This window comes from Mus musculus, chromosome 16 (genome assembly GCF_000001635.26).
Source record: "Mus musculus strain C57BL/6J chromosome 16, GRCm38.p6 C57BL/6J".
NCBI classification, from domain to species: domain Eukaryota; kingdom Metazoa; phylum Chordata; class Mammalia; order Rodentia; family Muridae; genus Mus; species Mus musculus.
In genome coordinates, this window is record NC_000082.6 from 74,384,670 (window position 1) to 74,409,266 (window position 24,597).

The window sequence follows — 24,597 nt, forward strand, 5'->3', positions numbered from 1 at the left end:
GTTTGTTTAAACCAAGGCATGAATTTCTCATCAGTGAATAAAAAAATGAAAATAACAAATTGACTCTGAAAACACACACATGCACACACACACTCCAATTATATTATCTCATCAGATATGGTGATTTTTCAAAGAAACTGTTACTTTTCAATGAACCGTTAACAGTTCATCTCCAGGGTTGCCTGTGTTAATAATAGTCATGCTAGCCCTACCTTTCAGCTCTGAGGCCAAAGATGCTGCAGAGCAAGCAGTCTCTTCCTCAGCAGTTAGAGAACAAACTTGTACTGAGCACAGCACTGGGTCTATGGCAAGAGTGCTGCATGCTTTCTCTCACATGATACCCTGTTTAATGTTATGCTCACAAGCACAATGACATTTCCTCTCATCTTGTTAGTTTGGTACAATTATCTAACCAAAAGCAGTTTATTTTAGAGACACAAGTGCAAATTCTTTTTGATTCATTTTGTATAATTAAAATCTTTTCTTTTTGCCTTCTCCAAGTTATTTTTTTAACTTCCGTTCAATGGAAACAGGAATGGAAATATATAGTACAAATAGAAAATGGAGGAAGAGGATTAGTACAAACAATTTTCAACTGCGTATACACTTTAACGTACAGGAATATCAATGCCCACCCATTAAAATTAAGATATTAATTTGGTGTATTTTGCAGGTCCATATTCTGAGTAGGTGTTTTGCACAGAAAGCAAAAAAAGTTGAATAACCTCCAATACTTCTACCTATTAAAATTCAAAAAAGAAGTTTTGCACTGTTTGGAAAGATTGCTATGTTCTAAACAGAAATGCAAGCTGTTGGGAGGCTCTGTCACAGTGTGTTCACACATTGCAAAGAAGAAACATGGACATGCTTTTCTTTTAAATGACATATAAACCACATTAAAAATTAACTTGACAATCAGAGAGCCTGCATAGGTCAAATCTAAGTCCTCTGTATATATGTTATTCTTGGATACGGTGGTTTTGGGGGGCTCCTAACAGAGGAAGCAGGGTTTTTTTTCTGACACTTTTGTCAATGTTTGGGACCCTTGTCCTCCTACTGAGTTGTTCTGTCCAACCAAAATATGAGGGAAGGTGTTTAATCTTTTTGCAACTTGATATGACAAGTCTGGATATACCCCTGGAATGCCTGCCCTTCTCTGAAGAGAAACAGAGAAGTAGAGAACGGGTATGGAGGAGGTGGGGGAGGTATGGTGGAGGTAGGAGACAGAGACGGGGGAAACTTTACTCCATATGTAATATATTAGAAAATAAATTAATAAATAAAAAATAACTCAAGCATAGGTAATAGATTTTAACATTATAGATAATGTTAAAATGGGATATTACTTTCTTCCTTTTACTTCATTTAGTAGATGGATAATGGGGTAAATGTAGATTTTCTTATAAATTTCCAATATAAAATGCTAAGGAACTCTATCCTTTAGAGCGTTTTCTTACACTATCAAAAACTGTTTTCAAACAAATATTTTTAAAACTCACTTTGTCCAAGAAATGTAACACATGTAAAATACGAGCATCTTGAAGCTGAAGACATTCATCTCTGTATATTAGCTTATGTGTTCATTCTTAATTCTTTAATTTATTAATCCTACAGTTATATAATTTCCTAGAAATAGATAAATGGATAGATACATGATATATCATATATTATATATCAACTTTATACATGAAGGTTTTCGAGGCTAATTTTTTTGTGATTGAAATGTTATAAAAACATGCAATTAAACTTTTGAAGAATTATACAACTCAAAGAGTACCAGCGTTGGAACCTACAGAACAGTCAGTTTTGAAACATCTAACATCTTTAGTCTTATTACTATCAAGTGTATTTTGTTGTGTAGCATTCTGAACGGGCAGTTAAATTTCAGCATTTATAATACATATGAAGAGATTAAAGTTCACTCGAGTCTTAATAGCAACCTTGGTTTTCCCCAATATAAATGATTGGATATAGTAATAAAACCACCGATGAAATATATGTGGTGGTCTCTTCAAAATTATTTCAACCATTTATCTTGCCATTTCCCAAAGGTACATCCATCTTTGTAAATGTATTAGGTTTTTACTATGCTGTTATCAATTACCAAATTGATTATGATGAGATATAATTCTCTCTTGTCACAAGTCAACAATTAAATACTGGGCCATTTTTAGGATTGTTTTTAAAATCCATGACCTAAAACAGAATTTCCCTTCATAATAAGATGTAGCTTTGTCTTTGATGCCAGCCAACTCCTAGGGGAACACCAATTATGCCAATTTTGTAAAAACAGATATATGGTGATTTTGTGTTATGGACTATTTTACACCAGGGACAAAGGCCAAACCATTCATCTCAATTTACTAAGGATAGAGGCTTAATTTGAACTCTGACCTCAGAGTGGAAAGGGCATCTGTATACCCAATAATTGCACAAGGCAATACTTTCAAAGAGAAACATAGATTCACCTCCCTGCTGAGTTAATTTTCTAATTAGCTATGCAAAGAACAATATCATTTCATGAGTTTGATTGTTCCCTAAAATAACCAATTGTAAGAAATGTTTAAAATTTGGCCTATTACTAATGTAGCTAAATGTTTAATCAATAATATGGATGATGGCCACTGATTGAAATTCCCCCATTTAAGGCATTATCAATCTTGATTGCCAATAGTCAAATGACACCTGACTAAAGATTGCTAAGGCTCTTGTTACTCAATGAAATTAATGGAATTTTGAAAATAGGTCATAGGAATCACACAGGTAATTGAGTTTAGATGAATAAAATGTAGAGGAAAACAAAGCTATTTTCGCTTTTGAATAAAATTTTAATTTCTTTACTCATTTCTTATAAAGGAAAAGTTTTAGTGTACTTAACCTGAAAGCAAGTTGTTGATCCACCCATACCTATTACAAATATAACTGCCAGTCCTATTTAAAATAACTCTTCACAAAGAGACTTATGACTCTTTACCAGGAAGCTTTTGAGAATTAATGAGACAATTGACAAGGGCTTGAGGTTCCTTGGGGAAAATACCAAAATACCAGGAAACATCACTGTGACTACCATTACTTGCTCTGCATTTTCTTCAAGTGAGGTGGATGTTTTTAAATTAATTAATTTAGTTACTATTTTTGAGTAAGTTAGATCCAATTTTCAGCAGAATCACCACAAAGCTATTTTGCAAGTAGGTATCATGTTCAAAGCAAAGGAGGCATACATTTCTGGATAAATTTCAAAATTTCTTTTCATGATTTCTGCTGACATCACTACCATGACCCATTAGCTTGAGGACCTCAACCTCATGGGAAAATAGATCCTATGAATAGCAGAAAGTTATTAAGAAAAGTATTTTATTGGAGAAAATAGTCCATGCTGACTTTCTTCTCAAGAGAGAATCAAAACAGCTCAGTGAGAAACTGCACATTTATTATTGAAAACGATGATATGATGATGATGATGATGACAATGATGATAATGATGGTGATAATGACTGTTTTTTTTAACTCAAGCCTTTGTCTGTCCCAAGTTTTTAAGGTCTTAAAAACTCCTTCAATTTTTGTCTTAGAATAAAATAACTTCTATTACGTTTAAAACATTACTAGTCTTCTGTTTTTATTTGTAGCTAAATAAATGTAACATAAAATTTAAATTGTAAAAGGCTTTGCTATAACTTTTTGTATACTTAAAATTTATCCTAAGAAGTTCAAATAAATTTCTAGATCTTACTTTTTTCTGAAAAACATATAACAATATAGCCTTCTTTTAAGCTCATTTAAAAATAAAGATAACTATGGCAACAATATAACTAAATTAACTACTGATTGTAGTTAATTTTTTATTGTGACAATAGAAGATGGAATTTTAACAAAAACAATGTAAGAGCATTAATTTTTCTGCAGGTTTGTAATTTCACATGAAGAGAACACTCTATGAAGTCTAGTCAAATACATTGGCAAGACGATAGATTGTGAGTATTCCCAAAGAAAAATAGAAATTTTCATTTAACTTAAATGTTTTTGTTTTTGTGAATGGTTGGAATACATATATTATGCATTTATTTAGTATAATGTGTTGTTTTGTCTCATATGCACATTGAGTATTGATCAATTACTTAAGTATCACATCAAAATTGGATGATATCTTTATGCTGCAAAAATTTAAATTTTCTTCTCCTAGACAATATTTTTTAGTATACAAGGCTAAGAAATAGCCCAACCAAAAACAGACAAACAAACAAACAAACAAACAGCATTTAAGTTCTATATATCTAGGAAATGATGAAAGGATTCATTTTTAATTTGTACTCATTTTGGATAAAATTTAACTACAGGGATGCATCCTTTTTTCTTAATATAGAACAGGCTGAGGCAATGGAAAGTTGAGGCCAAGGAGAGTTGAATTAAGGATGTGGTTTTAATGCAATTCAACAAATATTTACTATGCATGTTTCTTTATGTATGTTCCTTGGCTGCTCACTACAAGCAATAACAAGTAAGGCACTAACAGCTCCTGGCATGAAGGAATTTAGTATGATTCATGAAGTACACCCATAAATCACCAACGTCAAGGAGAGTTTTCATCTAGTGCTGAGTAAGAGAGAGTTATGAGAATCAACAAGCTCAAAAGAACCTGTGGAGCTTTGGCTAGTTTTCCTATATTACACCACCTATTTCAACTTATTCTGGGATTGTTTTCCTCTTTATCTCTCACATCAGATCCTGTATCCAATCACTTCTGTCAAATCCCTTTACAGCCTGATTGACAGTGTGCAGAGCATTTAGTGGCCAGACATCTAGACAGCTCTCTCGGGCTCTATCCCTGCCCATGCAGGGCTTTGCCATCTCCTCTGACCACCTCCCTTAAGCACTTCTTGTCCTTCCTGTTGCTGAGGACAGAACCCGTGGTGTGGGCCACATACGCTGGAACTCTCCACTGAACCGGGTCCATAGCCTCAGTTCATTTTTTAAAATAAGATTTGGAGATACAACATAATAATACCATTCACCCCTTCTGTTTGCTTTACCCAAATACTCCCAAATTCATGTCCTCTTTTCATTAGTGTTGTTACAATATATCTTTTCTAATACATAAATATATAGAAATACAACCTGCTCACTCTGTTCAGTGCTACCTATGAGTGTTCTCAGGATTCATCATTTGGTATAGAATAAATAAATGGTGTACCTCTCTCTTGGAAGGGCTATTTGTCCTTCTCTCTCAACATTCTATAATCGCCTGTAGTTTTACAGCTAAAAGTGAGAGCTCATGAGCCCATCTTCCCTGCCCACATTAGCATGTCTGTTTGTATCATCCTTACTAAGGACACGTTTAAAGAACCATGTTGGTGCGAGTTAATACGTTTAATTTCTGACATTCCTATGAGCCACAGTGTCAAAGAAGAGTCCTGTTCCTCTGGCTTTTACAATCCTTTGCCACCACTCCCCACCCTACTTGTGCAATGATCCCTGGGCCTTGGGTACAGGAGTTGTGGTGTACCTGTATCAGCTGAGACTGGTCTCCACATCTCCGTGTTTTGATGGGTGGTATGTTTTAGTTACTGTTTATGTTGCAAAGAGAAATTCTACCTTCTGATAGGGGGATAAAGGTTAGGTGCTCACCACTGCTGTGTCATTCCTTTGCCTCAGAATGAAGTGCTTTCTCCTCCATTTCTTCTTTACACCCAGAAACACTTCCAGTTTTCCTCAATAAGCCTTCACCACTCTATGGAGCCAACCTAAGCTCACAAACTGCTCCCGTTTGACAGCATTCAGAAATACATGTGGCGAAATTCCCCAAGGAGCCCAACTATCCTGCACTGTCTTGCTGCTATCATTAAAATAATAATGTGAAGCAATACCTGGAAATCCGGTCCCTCCATTTTAGTGTCTTCCATTTCCCAGTTTCATGAAGTTTCCTCTATAGGTGTCAAATCCTCCCATTCTAGCCTCTTGAGGACTTTCCTTCTCCTTGCTCATCCCTGTCTAGCTCAGCTCTTCTCATCCCTGCAGGTTGGACGATTAGCAGTCCTTCCCCATGAAGCTTCCAGGACTCAAATGTGAAATTTTGTAGAATCATAAGTCGATGTGCGCTCCTATATTTCCCTTTATCACACTTAGCTTCAACTTCAGGTACAAACGTTTTGATCATGCGTTATGTATGTCTTTCATTAAATCAAACACTCATGAGATGATTAGAAGTATACAGCACAGGAGAGATGCTCCGTAGAGACATGGATCAGTGTATAAATGAGATTTTATACTACCAACAATATAAATTAGAACAGTCATAAATACAAAAAAGTACAAAGTATGCATTCAAAAAGCAACTGTTCTTCGATGTCATACACCAGATGTGCCTTATATTCAGTTATTTTCTCATTGTAATGGCAATTCTGAGACCCCAACAAGTCTTACAGAGTTAGAAACTAATGCTTAGGCATATTATGTAAAAACAAACAAAACAAAACAAAACAAAAAACAAAAAACCCAAAACAAACCAAAAAACCTGTACATGCTGTTTCAGATGCCACACAATCATCTTTTGATTTTATGACAATAGCAATTCTATTGTCCCCACTAGTTGGCACTTTGCAGTAAACAAACATGAAGGGACTGTAATTTGAACAAAAGTCTATGTGACTTGCCTCAAGGCAAATGAATGAGGATCATTGACTATCAACTTTAAAATAGCTAAGCTCAGTGATTTAGTCTGTGCTGAAGATATTTTAAATGTTAGTAAAAGATTTTACATGCCTTCAAACCCCAATTATTTGAAGGATCTTTTAAGCAACAAATTATAAATGGAAAAAATTCTATTCTCCTTTTTATAGTAAATATAATTCACATACTCCCCATAATATAATCCACCCATGGGGCCCTTTAAAATGCCTTTCAGAATATAAAAAATGAAAGTTTCAAAGCATTTGAACTTGATTATTTTATACTAGATTATATGTATATTTACAGAAAAAATGGATATCTGTGTCTCATATATATTCAGGTGCACATATGTTATGTGCGTATACATGTATATTCATTATTTTCAACATGTTGGTTGGATAATTATTATAGCTTCAATTTAGACATATTTGCATTCATATTAGAAATATTAAGCTATATGTCTTAAGATCCTTTTTATATATTACATCTATGAGACTTAACACAAATTAGAAAAACAAAGTTAGTTGTTTATTAAATGTTATGAAATTTGCATCAAATGTACTCTTTTCCTAAATGTGTTATTTCTTGTATTATCTACTTATAGTGCACAATGAAATACCACTCAGTCTCTGTCTGGTATGTGTGAAACTATCCTGTAAATTTATATTAACAGTATGCAGAAAGATACTTTATTTACAAAGCATGTGTCTTTGTTGTCCTTATTTTTACTGCCCAATATTTGTGATCTCATCAAGGGGAATTACTTTGTTTAGAAGTTCTCACAATTTTGCTCAATTCTACCTTCCTTGAAAACTGAAGGAGCTAAGAGAAGGTTATATAAGGAAATAGAAATAAAGTTATATAAAAAATAAACAGGCATCCATTGCAATAAAGTCACCTAACTGATTTTAATTGGATCCATGGGATTAAATATTTATATATAAATAAATGTATATAGTTTAGTTACATTTTTATCATGCACAGTTCCATCTAATCCAATTTATATGAGGTTGCATTCATACGTTTCAGTTTAATGAGTCTCTGTATTTTCTTAATATAAATATATAAATATAAATATAGATTAGAGATAGAGTTAGAGATAGACATAGAGTTAAGGAGAGAGAGAGAGAGAGAGAGAGAGAGAGAGAGAGATTTCTCAAACTCCCTGTAGCTATCATATGAGATTAATACTGAAAGTAGTCACAAATACAATAACAAGATATGGTATCATAGCATTACTGTGCATTGGAGAAAAAGAGACTTTGTCCTTCACATTTCTTGTATATGACCCACAACTCTATTACAGATTCACTGTGAGATATTGGATAGCTCAAATCACTTATACATGCCTATCTGCAAAGTTGTCCTGGCTGAGTTCATAACCCTTTATGAGGATGAGAGTTCCTTTATCAACTCCATACAGTGAGTGACATGACGTTCAAGCAAGGGAAACGAACTTTTGTACATGTATGGTTGATGCCTTCACTATTTTTCTCAATATGTGCATGTTCTTTCTTACAGAAAGATGAACAGTAAAGGCATCAGGATTTGATTTTAGTAGGAATATTCAGCAGAAGTTGAATGAAATGCAAAACCAAAAATTTAAGCTATGGGTGTAGGTCAGTAATCACAAGTGTGAATCAAGGACATTTCTTTTATATCTAGCATTTCTTTCAAGATTTTTGTAAGGTTGGGCATCAGTCTCATGGCCTTATCGTTATGCTACAAGCCCAGTCAGTATCCAATATTTCTAAAATGATAAATTTCTTCCTCATTTGTTTCTATAATTACAAAATTAATGTGTATGGAATTAGTTCTTGGAGATCTAATTTCATTGTTAATATGAAATGTATATACACACATACAACACTGGTGTGGTTTACATATTAAAGTCTTTGGAATAATTGATTACACTAAAATGTTTGAATGTTTCCTATGTCATGGACTCACAAACTAAATGATAATTCCAAATTAAAAAATACCAGCTTGAAACCAAAACTTGCCTTCCATTATCCATCACTGACCATTTGAACTTGCTTTGTTTCCATATCACTGATGCTAGGTCCATTGTTGTCCATCATCACCATCATCCCCACCATCATCTCTCTCTCTCTCCCTTCCTCTCTCCCTCATCTTTCTCTTTCTCCTTCCTCCCTCTCTCCTACTTCCTCTCTCTTATTTTCTCCCCTACTCCCTGTATCTTTACCCTTCCCTCCTTTTTCTCTCTTTTCCTAAGTTTCCTTTATCTTCTCATATCTACTGTGAGGTTTTGAATGATAATGGCTCCCATGGATTCATATATTTGAATGCTTGGTCTCCACTTGTTGGAATAGTTTAGGAAGGATGAGAGGGTGTGTCCTGTTAGGAAAACTGTGACTTTGAAGGAAGTGCAGTGTCATTGGGAGAGTTGTGTCACCAAGGCTGGGCTTTACTTCCTTCACGATGGCTTCTTTTCTTCTTATTGTTTTTGTTTGTTTGCTTGCTTTTGCCATCCATGAGTGAATCTTTCCCAAGGAAATCTCTTACACTCATTGCAGTAATTCCCTTCCCTGATCCAGAACTCAACTACCAACAGTACATGTTGCATGTCTTAACTGTCCTTTTCATGTTGTCTCTAGAAACAGAACAGTGGTGCAGACGACAGTCTGGATCCTTCCTTTCTTTCGTTCAAAACACTTGACTTAAACTATGTGTCAAACTCAGCTTTCTCACAAGGTTCTGAATAGCCTTTCAGAGTATTGGTGAACTCTTCAAAGTCTTATTTGTGGTTGTCGTTGAGGATAGCAACCTAGGTTAGTCAGCCTAGGATCTACAGATCTCAATCAATGGAATCTAATAGGAGTGAACTAAGATCTGTTAAAAGGATGGAAGAAATGGGGAAGGTGGTTAAAGAAGTTTCCCACAATTCTGTCACTTACTTCATTCACTCTAGACGTTTTTTCCCTCTATTTCTTTTAATGAAAAGACCTAAAGTATATAATCAAATATATGATTCAATTTTACTGACCTACCCAAGAGATAAGAATCCATTTCTCTATTTAAATGCTTTACAAAAAGCCACATTGAGTGCTAGAGAGATTCCTAAGCAAGGAGCAGCAGAAGGCTCTAGACAATCATCTACACTTGAACACAAATCCTGAAGAAGCTAACAGGAAGAAGAATGGGATCAGAAAGATTGTTGGATCTTGATGGTCACTAGCCCAGCCTCAAGCACGTTTTCACACCTTGCCTCAAAAGCATAGGGTAAAGAATGATAAAGAACAAATGATATTTCTTTCTAGCCCCTGACTATCAGCTTCTGTAAGCATGCACACAGGCTAACACACACATACACAAATCATACAAGATATTTTGAGATACCTAAAATAAAATCATCAAGTATTCACATTAGCTCTGTGTAAGTGAAATATTTTATTGTTTTCCTGCTTGTTAATTTGGATGTATTTGGATGATTTCATCTATGTGCACTTTTTCTCCAAAATGCAGAGTTAAATAGTATGACAGTGAAGTAGGTTTGACTGTGTTAAAGATAGATATACCATTCCGGCTTCATGGAGAAATTCCAATGTGGATCTATTGTATTACTTTCATTTTACTGATGAGTGGAAGTGCCTGGAGACTGGCCTTAAAAGCCACAGAGAGTTGATGAGGGATAGCAGTCAGTTTTACATTATTTCTGTCCTCTCAGTTACCAGCAGGTTTATAAAACAATAAGAAACCAGTTTGTATACCATACCTTTAGGATATCTGAAAATTTTCCAAAGATAGGCTAGTTTACAATTGCCATAGGGCAGTCTCTTCCTGGAACTATTCATTTAAAATAAGGGGACCAGAAGGGAAATAGAATAAAAAGGGACTCTAAGTTAGGTAGCTCTGCTGAGGTATTATTTTCCACACATCTGCCATTTGCAGTTCTCTGTGGAACAAGCTATCAAGTTTTGCACATTCTCTTAAACTGTAGAGCCCCAAAGGGGTCATGTTCATCTACTCGGATCTCATTAATGTGGAAGGCACTAAAAGGATTATGTTCTGGATTCGACTCAACTAGTTCATCTAATTACAATTCTCATGCCTATATAGAGGGAGCCCACAATATTTCATGACCTTTTCTTCAATAATAAAATCTTACACTAGGCAACACCTACAGTCTGAGCTAGCCATAAGTGCCATCAAAGTTCATTCACCTAAGAATAACTCATTGCTTCTAGGGATCCTGATAATACCATCCTCAAGAGTTGCTAGTGAAATATTTCAAATATCGTTACATTGTTGCTCCTTTGTGCACATTAGTTAATATTATTCATCGGAAGTGGCAAAGATGTGGAGAAACTGTAAGTGTGACCATCTCTGTTTTCAGCTGACACATCACTTCCTAAAGGGCCTCTCTCAAGAGTAACTCGAATGTCTAATCTGACAAAATCTCACTCAGGTTCTGTCCATAGAATAGAGATGGAAAAGAGAATTTCCATTGCATTCAAACCATGTTATCTGATGCAACACTCCAGAAATTGACCAATACCACCCTGTGGCTTGTACATGGGGACCCAGCAGCTGACTACTTGCATTCTCTCTGTGACTTTTGTATCCATTTCCCCCGGGACCCATTCAGTGTTTTTGCTTTTCAAGCTTCTCCCTCTACTTGGATGTCTAGATTTCTGATTGCCTCCCTGAAGAATTAGTTTACATTTATGTACTAAATAAGGCACTGGTTATTACTGCAAGAAGAGTTATTTCTTTCCTGTCAACATTTTAGTAAGTCATTAGGCATGGTTTCTGGGAGGAGCGCGGGAGGTAGCAATGGTTTTCTAATGTGCAGGAATAGAGTTTCTCCGTCGCTCTGTCCTTATATCACTAATAAAGATGTTAAGTCAGACCTCGCTCAAAGCTGATCTCTAGACATCACTCATCAAATCGTTACGTTTTTTTCCTCTCTGATTGCCCTTGGGTATTACCACCTCTTAACAAGATATTTCACCTCTACGGAGTGAAAAACAGGCTCTAAGAAGCGGCATGAGGGTGTTTTAAATGTTGCTTGTTCTCACGGTTAGATGAAAGCACGGATTGCTGGATGGGGAAATGGCCAGCATGATTGGAAAAGCAGGCCACTTCAAAAATAAAAATGAGGGGTAAGGAAAACATATTCAAGGAACACAGAAGCTTCGTTTCGTGGCTTTAACAGATGACAGTATCAAGCTGAAACGCAGCAGGGGAATCACCAAATCGCATGACCTGAGTCTTGCTCGCAGGCTTCCCAAAGCAGAGCAGCTTCGTAGTCAGTCGATTACCAAGAGTTTTAATCCTCAAGCATGTTTTATCTGAACTATGCTATATATGCTATGTAATTTAAAAAAAGTCGAAAAGGGCGTGATGAGACTTCTAAAGGTCTTCTGCAATTATTTATGCAAAACTCTCCCATATTTAAAATATTCACGTATACTCTGCATACATACATCTAAGTAACAACTAGGAAAACCTCAAGTACTTTAAATCTAAGTGCCCTGGGATAACTAACACCTGCCACCCAGAACACCCTCTCATTACATGTTTCTCTAAACTCTCCAGAGCACTGTAATTAGTTTCTTTATCAAACAAACTGAATTGCTATTTGGATATTGTGAAGCAGATCTGCCTAAACACCACAGCGAAGAAGAGACTTTTACTCCAGTGTCATGACAAACATTGCCAAGATGTGAGATAGGCTGACTAATTTTTTTATAGTACATCTGGGGATATTTTGACTGTTTTATTTCATTTGACAGTCGTCACAATTAACAGTTCATAAAACACTAAGCTTTGAAAAAGACTACCGCAGGTATTGGACATTTAGCCACTTAGTAGTCAAAAGTGTGGACACATGTATAAAATCTGATTTGCAAAATGGTCAAAGTAGTACGAAGACCTTTCTTTCCTGCCTTTCCCCCCATTAAAAGCAGAAGGTATTAATCACTCCATCTCAATGGTGGCTGACTGAAGCTATTCACTGAGAAGGGCATTCTTGCTCATGTGGCCCATGAATAACTCTCAAGGCTTTTATTATGGCTCTGAGTGGACTCTTAACAGCACAGCCACCCTTTAGTGGTTCTCCTCCCCTCAGGCACCAGAAGGATTAAGGATAATGGCTGAAAGAAAGCATCATTGCTAAAAACAAAAGTTTTCACAGGAAAAAAGAAAAAAAGGAGAGAGAAAGTGGGACCAAAGTGGACACTTTGGAGTCAAGTCATGATTCATGGCCTCTGTTGTGTTCTGCCTTTTTCGCTCACTCAATGCACTCTTTAGTTTTACTGATGGATATGAAGCAAGCAACCCAGTGCACTTCTCCTAGCAACCGATATCAGCCAGGGAAGAAGGCATGTCCTCTGCTCTAAGGGAAAAACAGAAGAATTTGGCTTCGTACAAAGCAGACACATGTTCTTTTGCATCTGATCCCAAATTGATTATCAAGAAGGATTCAGCAAATGCTAAATAATTTTGTTTTATGTGAATGTGAACAATCCCTCGAACTAAATATCAGCTGGTCTACTTGCTATGTAGCTGGCTTTCAAATGCTAGGCCAGTCAATTGATTCAAAGGCTTAGTTTTGATTTCTCAGTGCACCCTCTTAGTGACCTCTTATAGCTCAAAACCTCCATCCTCCAAGGAATATATGTGTTCAGTTCTTGGATCATTGCAAGTGCAAAAAATATGTATACATTCCTGGAGCAATCCCTGACTATAAACCTTAGCATTGAATCCGCCAGAAATGAGCCTATAAAAGCATTTGTCTGGCTCTCTTATTTGTGTGCTATGTTCAGTTCCTGGTTAAAATGATTTAAAAATAACATCTTGAGAAAAGTTGGGCTACCTTGGAATTTAATTTCAACATAAGAAGACACATTACAGAAGCCAACAAAAGCCTAGAAAATTCCAAAATTTCTAACAAACCATTGACATGGATGTGAGAATCTCACAAAATACAAGAAGACTTCTGAGCTTGGAATTTTTTCTTCTGAAACTATGAGTGTCCTGTAAAAATTTAAAAGCAGGGGTAGGCCTTGCTTTTATTCCCACTTTATACCCATGAATCTAGACAGTCCAATGAAAAAATCTGTATTTGCTGCCAAATAAGTACCCATATGTTATAAATATATTATTTCAGATATTACTGTCATACATTAAAATTTGACACCACTCAAGTTTTCAAATCACCACAATGAGAGTGAAGCATGAGAGTATATCTTATTTTAAAGTTGCAATGTCACCAAACACAATGACCATGCTTTGGGGAGAAGAGACCAAAGGACTGCTTCAATGTTTGGAAGTGTAGGGGCCATGCACAACCTGAATGTTTTTGTATTGCTGGTTTTCAACCCAAAATTAAGATTGTAAAGAGAAAAAATATGCAGACCACACACAGAGCCACATCCCTTTACTCTTAGGACTTGGCAGGCAGGTGGATTTCGGTGAGTTTGAGGCCACCCTGAACTATATAGGTAGCTCCATGACATCTTCAATAGTGAGAGCCTATCTCTAAAAATTAACGATAAAAACAAAGTTTCGGTGGCAAAGGTCATTTTGTCACTGCCAAAGGAAATGTTCTTTTTTTTTTTTCCAAATTTTATGTTTTTGTGGTGGGGTGGGGACAAAATTAATTAGTATTGTATCACCAGCACAGCCTGCCTACTTTTGATCCTTCCTTCCTCTCCTTGCTTTGATAGACAAAAGTTTCTAAGCCAAGTTGTCCTGAATTTCCAGTGTAGTAGATAGCGAATAACCTTGAAAGTCTGACAGGCTTCTGTCTACCTCCAGCAGCATGGGCCACTACACCAAGTTCATACTGGAAATCAAACCCAGAACTCTGTGCATGCTATGTATGATACTTACTGATATCCCCAGTGATGGTATTGCTTTGTATGGGTTTACAGTCTACACAGACATGCATGTATGCCCAGCACTCTGGAGGCTGAAGCAAGAGGATCACCTTGAATTAATTGAAGGCATGTCTGGGGCACATATTTAGGTCTAGGCTGATTGAACAAAACCATGAAGCCCTGCTTTAAAGGAAAAGTAGCAATGCAATTGATTTTTTTTTCTCTTTTGTATTCAGCTTCTCCCACAACCCATAATAAGAGTGAGAAAGATAAAACAGCATTTGGTTAATAAATGTATGTGTTGCTGAAATGTATATGAATGTTTAGACACAGAGGCTGTTGTGTGCAACTGAGGAAAATGAAATGCTCTGTATAATTGAGTGGATCAACAATGCACATGGCTTTCAGTAACTACAACACTGTTATTTGGCAACACACAAGCATTCCCTTTAAAGTTCTCAAGCCAAAGTCAGAAGGTTTGCTGTTAAATTCATCTTAAATTCCCCTTAATGTAGTGCAATTTTGGAAATTACATTCTAGTTTTCACACATTTCAACAAATTATTTTAAGCATATTTTATCATTTTTATCATTTGCTAGTACCCGGGAACACATACCTCTGACCTTGGCTTCTAAAAATTTACACACTTTAAAAGAAACGATAATGATATCTGATTCCAAAGATACCTCCCGTTTTCATGGTGCATACAGACATGTTAATTAATTCTAGTTCATGCCAGAAGTTTTGGACAAATCCCTTCAATTCCAGGATGTTTACAACTTGGTGGTTGCTGTTTGGATTTAAATGTAGTGTAATGGAATACTTGAGTTATGTCCCATGATCATTAGCTAATTTCTAAAAAAGCTTGCGACCAAAAACAAGGGAACGAGATCATACACCAATCCTAGCCACAGCCACTTAAACACGGCTGCTAAAGCCACAGTGCTGCACAGGATTCCAGTTCTCAAGGTCAGGGTCTCGCATTGCTTTCCCTAGCAGCTCCACTTAGTACTCACAAAAGAAGCCTATTGCAAAGCCAGTTATTAATAATGAGAGAAAGGAGAACAGAGCCACAGCCTTGGAATATTTGCCCATTTCATACTTCATCAATGTATCACTCCATCCAAAACAAAACACAGGCATAGAACACATGCAGTTTGCTCAACAGAATGTAATCGTTTCTTATGGATGGTAAGGTCAGGAATGCTCATATTGTCTAGTCCAAAGTTTTCTTTTCCTTTTAAATCATTCAGTTATAATGTGTTCAACCAAAAGTACATAAAAGAATCTAAAATGAAGGAGACCTTAGAGATTGGACAGTCAATGCTGTTTTGTGTGTGTGTGTGTGTGTGTGTGTGTGTGTGTGTGTGTGTGTGTGTGTGTGTGTGTGTGGTTAGGGTTGCTTTCTGTTTGTTTTGTAACAATCTGTAAAATTAGTAATAGAAAAGATATGTGATTTGTAAAAATAATAGAAACTCATTGTTACTCTTGAATATAGGTAAAAGCTGTATTTATTTGGTACTCAATGGGTTTGTCTTACACAAACGTTTTCCCCATGGTACTTATTTTAGAACCAAAAACTGTGGGTAAAATATTAAAAATATAACTGTAAAATATAAACCCACATGAAGCAAAATACAGTATTATATCATCATATAACATTGGTTAACAAATATGGCTGTTTTCAGAAGGCCTCTTATGTATCCCTTTCTGTCATAAGCAACACTATTCACTTGGGAATGCTAAGCATTCTGTGATCAGCGTATAATGTAGTGGAAAAGCATGTCATAGCATGCCTGTGACAGTTACATAGGTGTGGTCACAGATGAGTCCGTTAAAGCAAAAACATTTTTTTTATCAGCTACCTGAAGACTCATGTTAAGAAAAATCTTACAAAATGTATCACGAATAGGTGTCCCCAATGACAGCCAAAGCTAATGTTTGATAGTCAAAATCACTTTCTACTTGTTCCCTTGTTTATACAAGTCAGGGATTGTAAATTCTGTGATTTTCAGCTTAGAATTCCTCTTCAACCACCAAGTAAAGTTTTCATCATCCAGTTAACTGAAATGAACTTGCCGAGATTTAATGAATATGAAATGTAAAACATTAACAGATAGAATAAAAGAGAAGACTCTAGTATTGATTTAGTACGTCCTTGTGTTTCTCAAAGAGCCCTGCAAGTTTGCTTGTCTATGAATCAGCACCCAATGAGCATGTGTGGAATCAGATGACAGCCACAGCATTACCAAGTTAATTCTCTTATATTTAGAAAACACCTGGTCAAAACTATCTTGGTCTCTAAGATTTGATTTGATTCCTACATTATAGTGTGGGTTCCAACTAAGTACCTACATTTTCTTAGATTTAGGTGTCCACGTGTCCAAATACTAGAGGACATGTAATATATTTTCAAATGATTCTTCTCCCTCTTCGACTCTATCCTTCTATAATCTATAATTCATATCTTTAAATCTGCTAAGTAGCAAGTTCACTTGTGTTCACTAAATATGGAAAACTTCACAGGGTAATTGGAGAGCATATAAAAGACCAAAATTACAGGTAGAATTCTAAATTCTGACTAGAGGAAATTTAAGATATATTATTACAGTATGAGATTGTTTCATTTCAAATCTTCAAATTGAGTCTGCACTGATCATTACTTCACTGGAAAAATATATTTAGTTCATATATTACTGGTGAAATTTAAAAAAAAAAACAAAAGAGATATCATAATTGTTTGTAGAGTTACCATATGACCAAGAAATTTTACTCTTAGTTAAATAAAAGCATGTTCAAAAATCAGTGCACATTATACAACTTAAATCTCCATCAAATCTCACTCTATCTCCAATGAGTCAGACTATTAAGAGTAACAAAAGGATGGAGTTGTTATACATGATCCAATATGGATGGCTTCTGAAAGTATTGTGCTAGATAAAGAAACTAGTCATAAAACACTGTGTGTGTGCATGTGCGTGTGCGCAAGCAATGTGATATCAAATTGACAGGAATTCCTTTTCTGCCTCTTGATTACAGGTATGTACCACTAGTTCCAGTCCAAAATATATTTAACATGACTAGTTTAGTGTAAAACTAGACAAGCAATTGATTAGGAACAAACTGGAGATAAATAATTTTCCATATTAGAAGGAGAGCAGTATATAGGGAAGAAGGCAGAGGAGTCATATGGAGGGTAAAATTCATTTTAAATTAGATTGTAGTGAGGTTGTCCAACTCTGTACTTTATACCTGAAATTACTAAACCTTATGCTTTAATGGAAATTTTTATGGCATATGGAAGTGATTCTCTGTAAGACTAGTTTTAGATAGATAGATAGATAGATAGATAGATAGATAGATAGATAGATAGATAGATAGATAGATAGAGGGAGAGAGGGAGAGAGAGAGAGAGAGAGAGAGAGAGAGAGAGAGAGAGAGAGAGACCAAAGTTAGAGAGTATGAATTTTAGATTTCCTTTGAAATGTGTAAATAAAATTTCCAGTTAAGACTTCTGTGGGATATTGTCTTAAATCTAGACTGAGTATCAAGATGTATTAAAAATTAATGACAATGAAGGAAAGAACTGTTCCCACAGTTGACAGGTGAGCCGCTCATACAAACTCTTTACATCTGCTTCATCTTGAAATGTGTGTATCCACCTCCACACACACAAGTACACACATAATAAATAAAAGTAATTTAAAAAATTGCATCAATATTTGAAACAGTTTCTACTTATTATATCCCCAACCACAGCTCAGTGTAGCATCTATTGTTAACAGGCCCTTGATTAAGTCAACTGTATGTAAAACTGGATAATGTGCAACATGAGTGATAGATACTACTTTCTAGCTTCCATTAACAATCTTACAAATATTACAGAATTTCATATTTGGGGGCTAATTTTAGAACTTATCTATTTGGTTCTACTTCCAAATTAAAGCAATCATTAGTATTTATTGGAAAATTGTATAGAAATATGTATTTAATATCCAAAAAAGTCTCAATTTTTGAACTGAATGCCATCAGATGAGTCGGTGTTCCTGGGAAGGGGTGGACTGTTACTGCATTTCAGAAGCATTTTAAGAAATTCATTGTCAAAATCCATACAACACTCAGAGCTATGTTAAGCAACTATAGCAGTGTTCATGTGGGAGGAGAGAAAGAATGGCTGTGGTAACCATTGTAGAAAATACTCTTTGCTTGATACAGAGGAGTTTTATTAGAGTAGATGGCCAAATCCGTATCTCTTGCTAAGGAGAAAGCATAACATCAAGTCAGCAGAAATCATATAACTTCTTTATAACTACATATTTAATAACTTTCTCAGTTTGTATAGGTGCATAATGCATACACATACATTCTCTCTCTCTCTCTCTCTCTCTCTCTCTCTCTCTCTCTCTCTATGTCTCTCAAACACACACATACACACAACACCAATATACACACACCATTATACTTCAAGTATTTCCAGTGCAGGGCCTATTTATAAAACTCAACATCACAAAAGCACTCCGTAAGCACATTTTCATTTATTCAACAAATATTTGACTATGTAGTGTGTGCCTGCCAGTGTTCTGGGCTTTGGAGGAACACTGGTAAATGTGACAGTCAAAGCTAAGTTCCTGGCATATGTGCCATATGTGCTCAGTGCAGGTGTCTGATGACAAACAAACCTATAGTGGCACTACATATTGACTGCTAGCAAAGCAAGTTAGTGTCTCCTGTTTTTGTATGTCTTCCTTACAGAGTAAGTAGCTCCTGGCTTTTTCCCAACTGTATTCAAAAATATGTATTAGAAGGAAGATCCTAAGCCACAGAAAACACATGTGGTCACCTATAGGCAAATGTGTTTAGAGTACGGTATAATGAAGACAATATCATCACTTAGGAAAAGGGCTTTGTAAGCTATCTTATTAGCCATGCTAAAATGTTCAGGTCCCACGCTGAGAGTTCTTCACAGTAAGGCTAATTCACTACTTGTGCATCTTCCTGGTCTCCTTCTCTAGCTAGGTAACAAAGAAACTTGAAGTCACACAACTTACTGTGGCATGACTAACAAAGTTCATCACCTGTGTATGACTAGAGAACCTCATGTTTTGACTCATCTCCCATAAGTGTAGCATCCTTAATTTTCATTGTAATTTCATTGTAATATGTTTATCCCTTTATATTCCTTAAAACACAGACAATCACATATGCACACGCACACATACCCACATCCCCCCCAACACACACACGCATACACACATCCTTTTCTTTTCTTTTTTTTAAGGCATTTTTATTAGATATTTTCTTCACTTACATTTCAAATGCTATCCCCAAAGCCCCCTATACCCTCCCCTTGCCCTGCTCCCCAACCCACACACTCCTGCTTCCTGGCTCTTGCATTCTTCTGTACTGGGGCATATGATCTTCTCACATCCTTTTCTAACCAGAGGTGAGTAATATAAAATATATGTTTAAAACAGACCAAGGTGGAATATAAATAGTACTTCAAAAGGGGCAATTTTAGAAATGTTAACTAACAGCTACAATTTAAAAACATACTCAGAAGGCTCAAAAGATTGCCTCTCTGGATCAGGTGGCAACCTCTGAAGTTGGGGTCTAATGTGAGGAGGCTGGATGGGTTCTGTATAATCTTGTAGTGGGACCTCAGTGTTTCCCACTCACGCATGACATGAGCAGTGTTGTCCTTCCATTGGGTGCTCACATGAAGTTCTTCATTCGTCCATGCCCAAGCTTTGGGGTCTACCATCAAGGACGGAGACTGCCAAAATTCTAAGCCCAATCATGTACATTTCCTCTTTATATCCTGATTATATCAGGAATCTCTTACAGCAATTGAAAGTTTTTGTTTGTTTGTTTTGTTTTCATAGTCCATGTTTCCAAAAAAAGATGATATCTGAATCAAATTCCAATCTCAATAAGTAATTGAGAAACTTTACCAGTGCCAAGATCTAGATTAGGGCATTTTCTGTAAAGATCACATATAAAGACCCAGGGTCAGCTAAAGGACTTCCTCCATAGTTCTACATGTTTATTCTAAGGAGACAGTCTGAGCCACTGAAAGGTAGAAGAAAGTCTGGATTCACAGAGTCTTGCATATCTTGTTCCAGGCTTTGTGGAAGCCAGGAGCAGAGAGCTACAGAAAAACACACATTTCATTTACATGTGGAGTGAAGGTCCTGCTGACTAAAGAGTGGAGAACTAGGAAGGGAAAAGGGAAAGGATGCTTACCAAGCCTGGTTGCTTAGTATTAATAAAGCAGAATCAATAATTCTAGAATTTGGATAAAAATTTGACATTCATGGAAGAATATTTTAGCTTAGAATGTGTTTTAAATTATTCATAAGATGGTAGATGAGAAAAATGTGATAAAATCAAGCTAAGTTTCAGATGTTCCATGAAGAGCTAGGCATGAGGCATGAGAACAAGTCAAGATGATTCATTAGTTTGGATCATCAAAAATGGGAATAATGAAGCTATTTACTGAGATGGAAATAACTACAAAATAGCATGTTCTATCCTGGGCTTGAATTTGCTGTAGTGTCATTAGTTATTAACCTAAGATGCCACATAGTCAAAGGGACACAGTAAACAGTGTTCCAGGCCCTGGAGATAGGCAAGCTATAGATGCATCATGGTGAATCCAACTCTTCTGCGGGATGATTAGGACGTCTTAGAGACGTCAGCATACATATGGATGAGATGAAAGATTGGGAAGAGTGGTGGAAATGAAGAAGAGCACAATAATGACTGAGGCCTGGTGACTCCAACATTATTTTGAATTATAGATAAGTAGTTGGGGTGTGTATGGTACATGCCACAGATAGTGTTAAATATTCACCTTGACATAGCGCTCAACTAAAAGACTCAAAAAGGGATTTTGCAAAACTTTCTCCTCAAAAAGAGAATAATCATTCAGTCATTTTTTCATTCAATATCTTTTAAAGAAGAAAATTAATAGCATGCCATGTACTGATTGAGATTCGAAGGTCTGTACCTGGAGAAACTGAGAGATGACAGTTTTGCTATTTAATATTAATTCTATAAAATGTTATTTTATAATTTCTATTTTTGCTTGAAGACAGATCTGGAACTTCTGTTTGTCAAGGTTTGAAAAACATACATACAACGTACATACATACATACAAACATAAAGAGAGTGAGGATATGTAAACCAAAGTTACATACACCTACAGCAAACAAATATTTACAACCTTAGCTATAAATTTGACCAATTGCCATTCTATAAATACTGTATACTATCTCCTTCACTTTTCAAATGTGTCTCTACTGATGGAGTTTGCAGCCCCATAGGAGGAACAACAATATGAACTAACCAGTACCCCCAGAGCTCCCAGGGACTAGACGACCAACCAAAGAGCACACATGGTGGGACTCAGGTCTCTAGCTGCATATGCAGCAGAGGATGGCTGAGTCAGTCATCAGCGAGAGGAGAGGACTTTGTAACTATAAAGGCTATATCACCTAATGTAAGGGAATGCCAGGGCCAGAAAGTGGGAGTGGGTGGGTTGGTGAGCAGGGAGAGAGGGGAGGGTGTTTTTTGGAGGGGAAACCGGGAAAGGGGATAGATAACATTTGAAATGTATATAAGATATCCAATTAAAAAAAGTCTCTCTAATTTCTTTTACAATGTCCAAAACATAAAGAATAAAAGAAAAAAGGAAAAGGGGAGGGAAGGGAAATGGGAAGAAAGAAGAAGAAGGAAGCAGAAGAAAAATAAGAGTAAAAGTAAGTGGCTGGCTCAACGGTTATGAGCACTGACTGCTCTTCCAGAGATCCTGAGTTCAATTCCCAGCAACCTCACGGTGGCTCACAACCATCTATAACAGGATCCGATGCCCTCTTCTGGCTTATTTGAAGATAGCTACAGTGTACTCATATTAGATAGATAGATAGATAGATAGATAGATAGATAGATAGATAGATAGATAGATAGATAGATAGATAGATAGATAGATGGATCTTTGGGGGTTGGAAAGATGGCTCAGCAGTTAAGAGCACTGACTGCTCTTTCCAAATGTCCTGAGTTCAATTCCCAGCAACCACATGGTGGCTCACAGCCATCTGTAATGGGATCTGACGCCCTTTTCTGGTGTATTTGAGAACAGCTACAATGTACTCATATACATTGAATAAATAAATACATACATACATACATACATACATAAAAGATAATCCCTCCTCCATTTTTCTAGCATTATTCAAAAGCCAATTTGCACATGAGAAGTAAATTTATCTTTTGTTTCAGGGATATATATATATATATATATATATATATATATCCATGTATAAGCTATTTCCTTGTCTTTCCATAGTTTTAATGTCAAAGATGCTACTTTTACAAGCTAGTCAGAAGCAAAATGACAAGAGCTTTTTGTGTTCTCTCTCTCTCTCCTTCCCTCCCTCCCTCCCTCCTCCCCCACCCCCGTGTGTGTGTGTGTGTGTGTGTGTGTGTGTGTGTGTGTGTGTTTGTGTGTGTGTGTGTGTGTATGAGTGTGTGTGTGTGTTTGCACGATCATGACTTTTACTTTGAGATTTTCCAGTTTAATGTTCTAAGTAATCCTTTTGGTTTATGGTCCACATGTTGCGTAGCATCAAAGGTTATTCAAACAAAGCCAATTCAAATGTGATATTACGACTCAGCTACAAGAACAAATTTCAGGTTACTTATATGCAATTCAAGTTCTTAAATGGGCTACATATGGCTACGATAATGAGCCCATTACTGAAAGGAGCACTTTAGCAAAATGTCTAAACCTATATGAGATTATGCATCTGCACTGTGCACACACATTATCTTTATCTCCCCAAATACCACATGTGTCATTTTCATGTAGTAATAGGTAAGGAGTAAAGAAGAGAAAACCATTATCATTGTGAAAACACCTTTCAGAAGTATTGTAAAATTATCAAATTGATATATGGGATGGGATTATAATTTAAAATCTTGCAATCATTCAAATTATATCCCTTTAACTGATTGAAACCACTGTTATTTAAAAGCAAAATTTACTAAGCAAAACCTAAATTCATTACACATTCTATTTTACAGGCAGCAAACCCTCAATATGGCTATTTGTTTCAAAAATATCTTCACATGGAACATTTTTTAAGTTCATCATCAGTTCTCAACTAACTCAGTATTTATTCTTCATGGCTTGCTATAGGGAAGGATTCTGAAAACTCATAAATAATATTAGCAAAAATTTTCTATGAGGAGGCAAAACTCTAACATTTTTTCATGCACCATAAAAATGCACATATAAATAACCCACCAAGCAAATTTTAATGCAAATCTATGTATCATTTGTCACTGAATAAAATTAATTTCTATGTTGAGCACAAGGATAGTCAGTATATCTTTGGAATGGTACAAGCTTCTCTAAATTTGAAATTCATGTGGAAAATAAGCCCACAGCTCTGAGAAGGACAATAAGTAAATAAATATCACAGAATCCAGGATGAGCACAGAGATGAGGGATTCTATACACCAGCCTCTTCATTGGATATGTGAATGCAGGGTCCCAAGCCTTGCAACAGCCTAGATGGCAGTATTGTCCACATCCCAAATTTTCAACAATCCCCATGGAAGAGCTGTCACCCTTCTGAAGTACCTAAAGACAACCCAATGTCAAATGGATGGCTATGTGTAAATTCAGTAAGAATGTCTATAATGGCTTTGATTCTGACCCAGCAGATTCTAAACACAAACTAGTTTTATACATATGAAATTTCACGTTGTCTCTTTGGTCTTAACTCTTTTACCTATAGGCATTTTTTTTTCATTTTATTACTATGCACTCGCATGCAGATGATTCAGACCCCAAAACTGCCTCTTTAATTTATAATGGAAAATCAGAACAAAGCTTCCAGACATGTCTTTAGAGAGGAGAAAAGGAAGGAGGGGAATAAAGAAGAAGGGGTGAAGAGGAGGAAGAGGAAGCGGAGGGCATGCAAGAGAGAGAAGGATAAAACAGATAGGAGGGGGTAGAGGGAGAGAGGGAGTGTGGGAGAAAAGGAATGTAGAAGTAGTGTAAGTGCTGCTGGTCCACCA

At 36.2% G+C, this 24,597-nt stretch overlaps 1 protein-coding gene across 25 annotated transcripts in view; it reads right to left on the reverse strand.

Moving 5' to 3' along the window:
* Robo2 (roundabout guidance receptor 2) overlaps positions 1-24,597 on the reverse strand; it is a 1,555,468-nt gene that overhangs the window by 492,694 nt on the left and 1,038,177 nt on the right. The gene's annotated exons all lie outside the window — the stretch shown is intronic.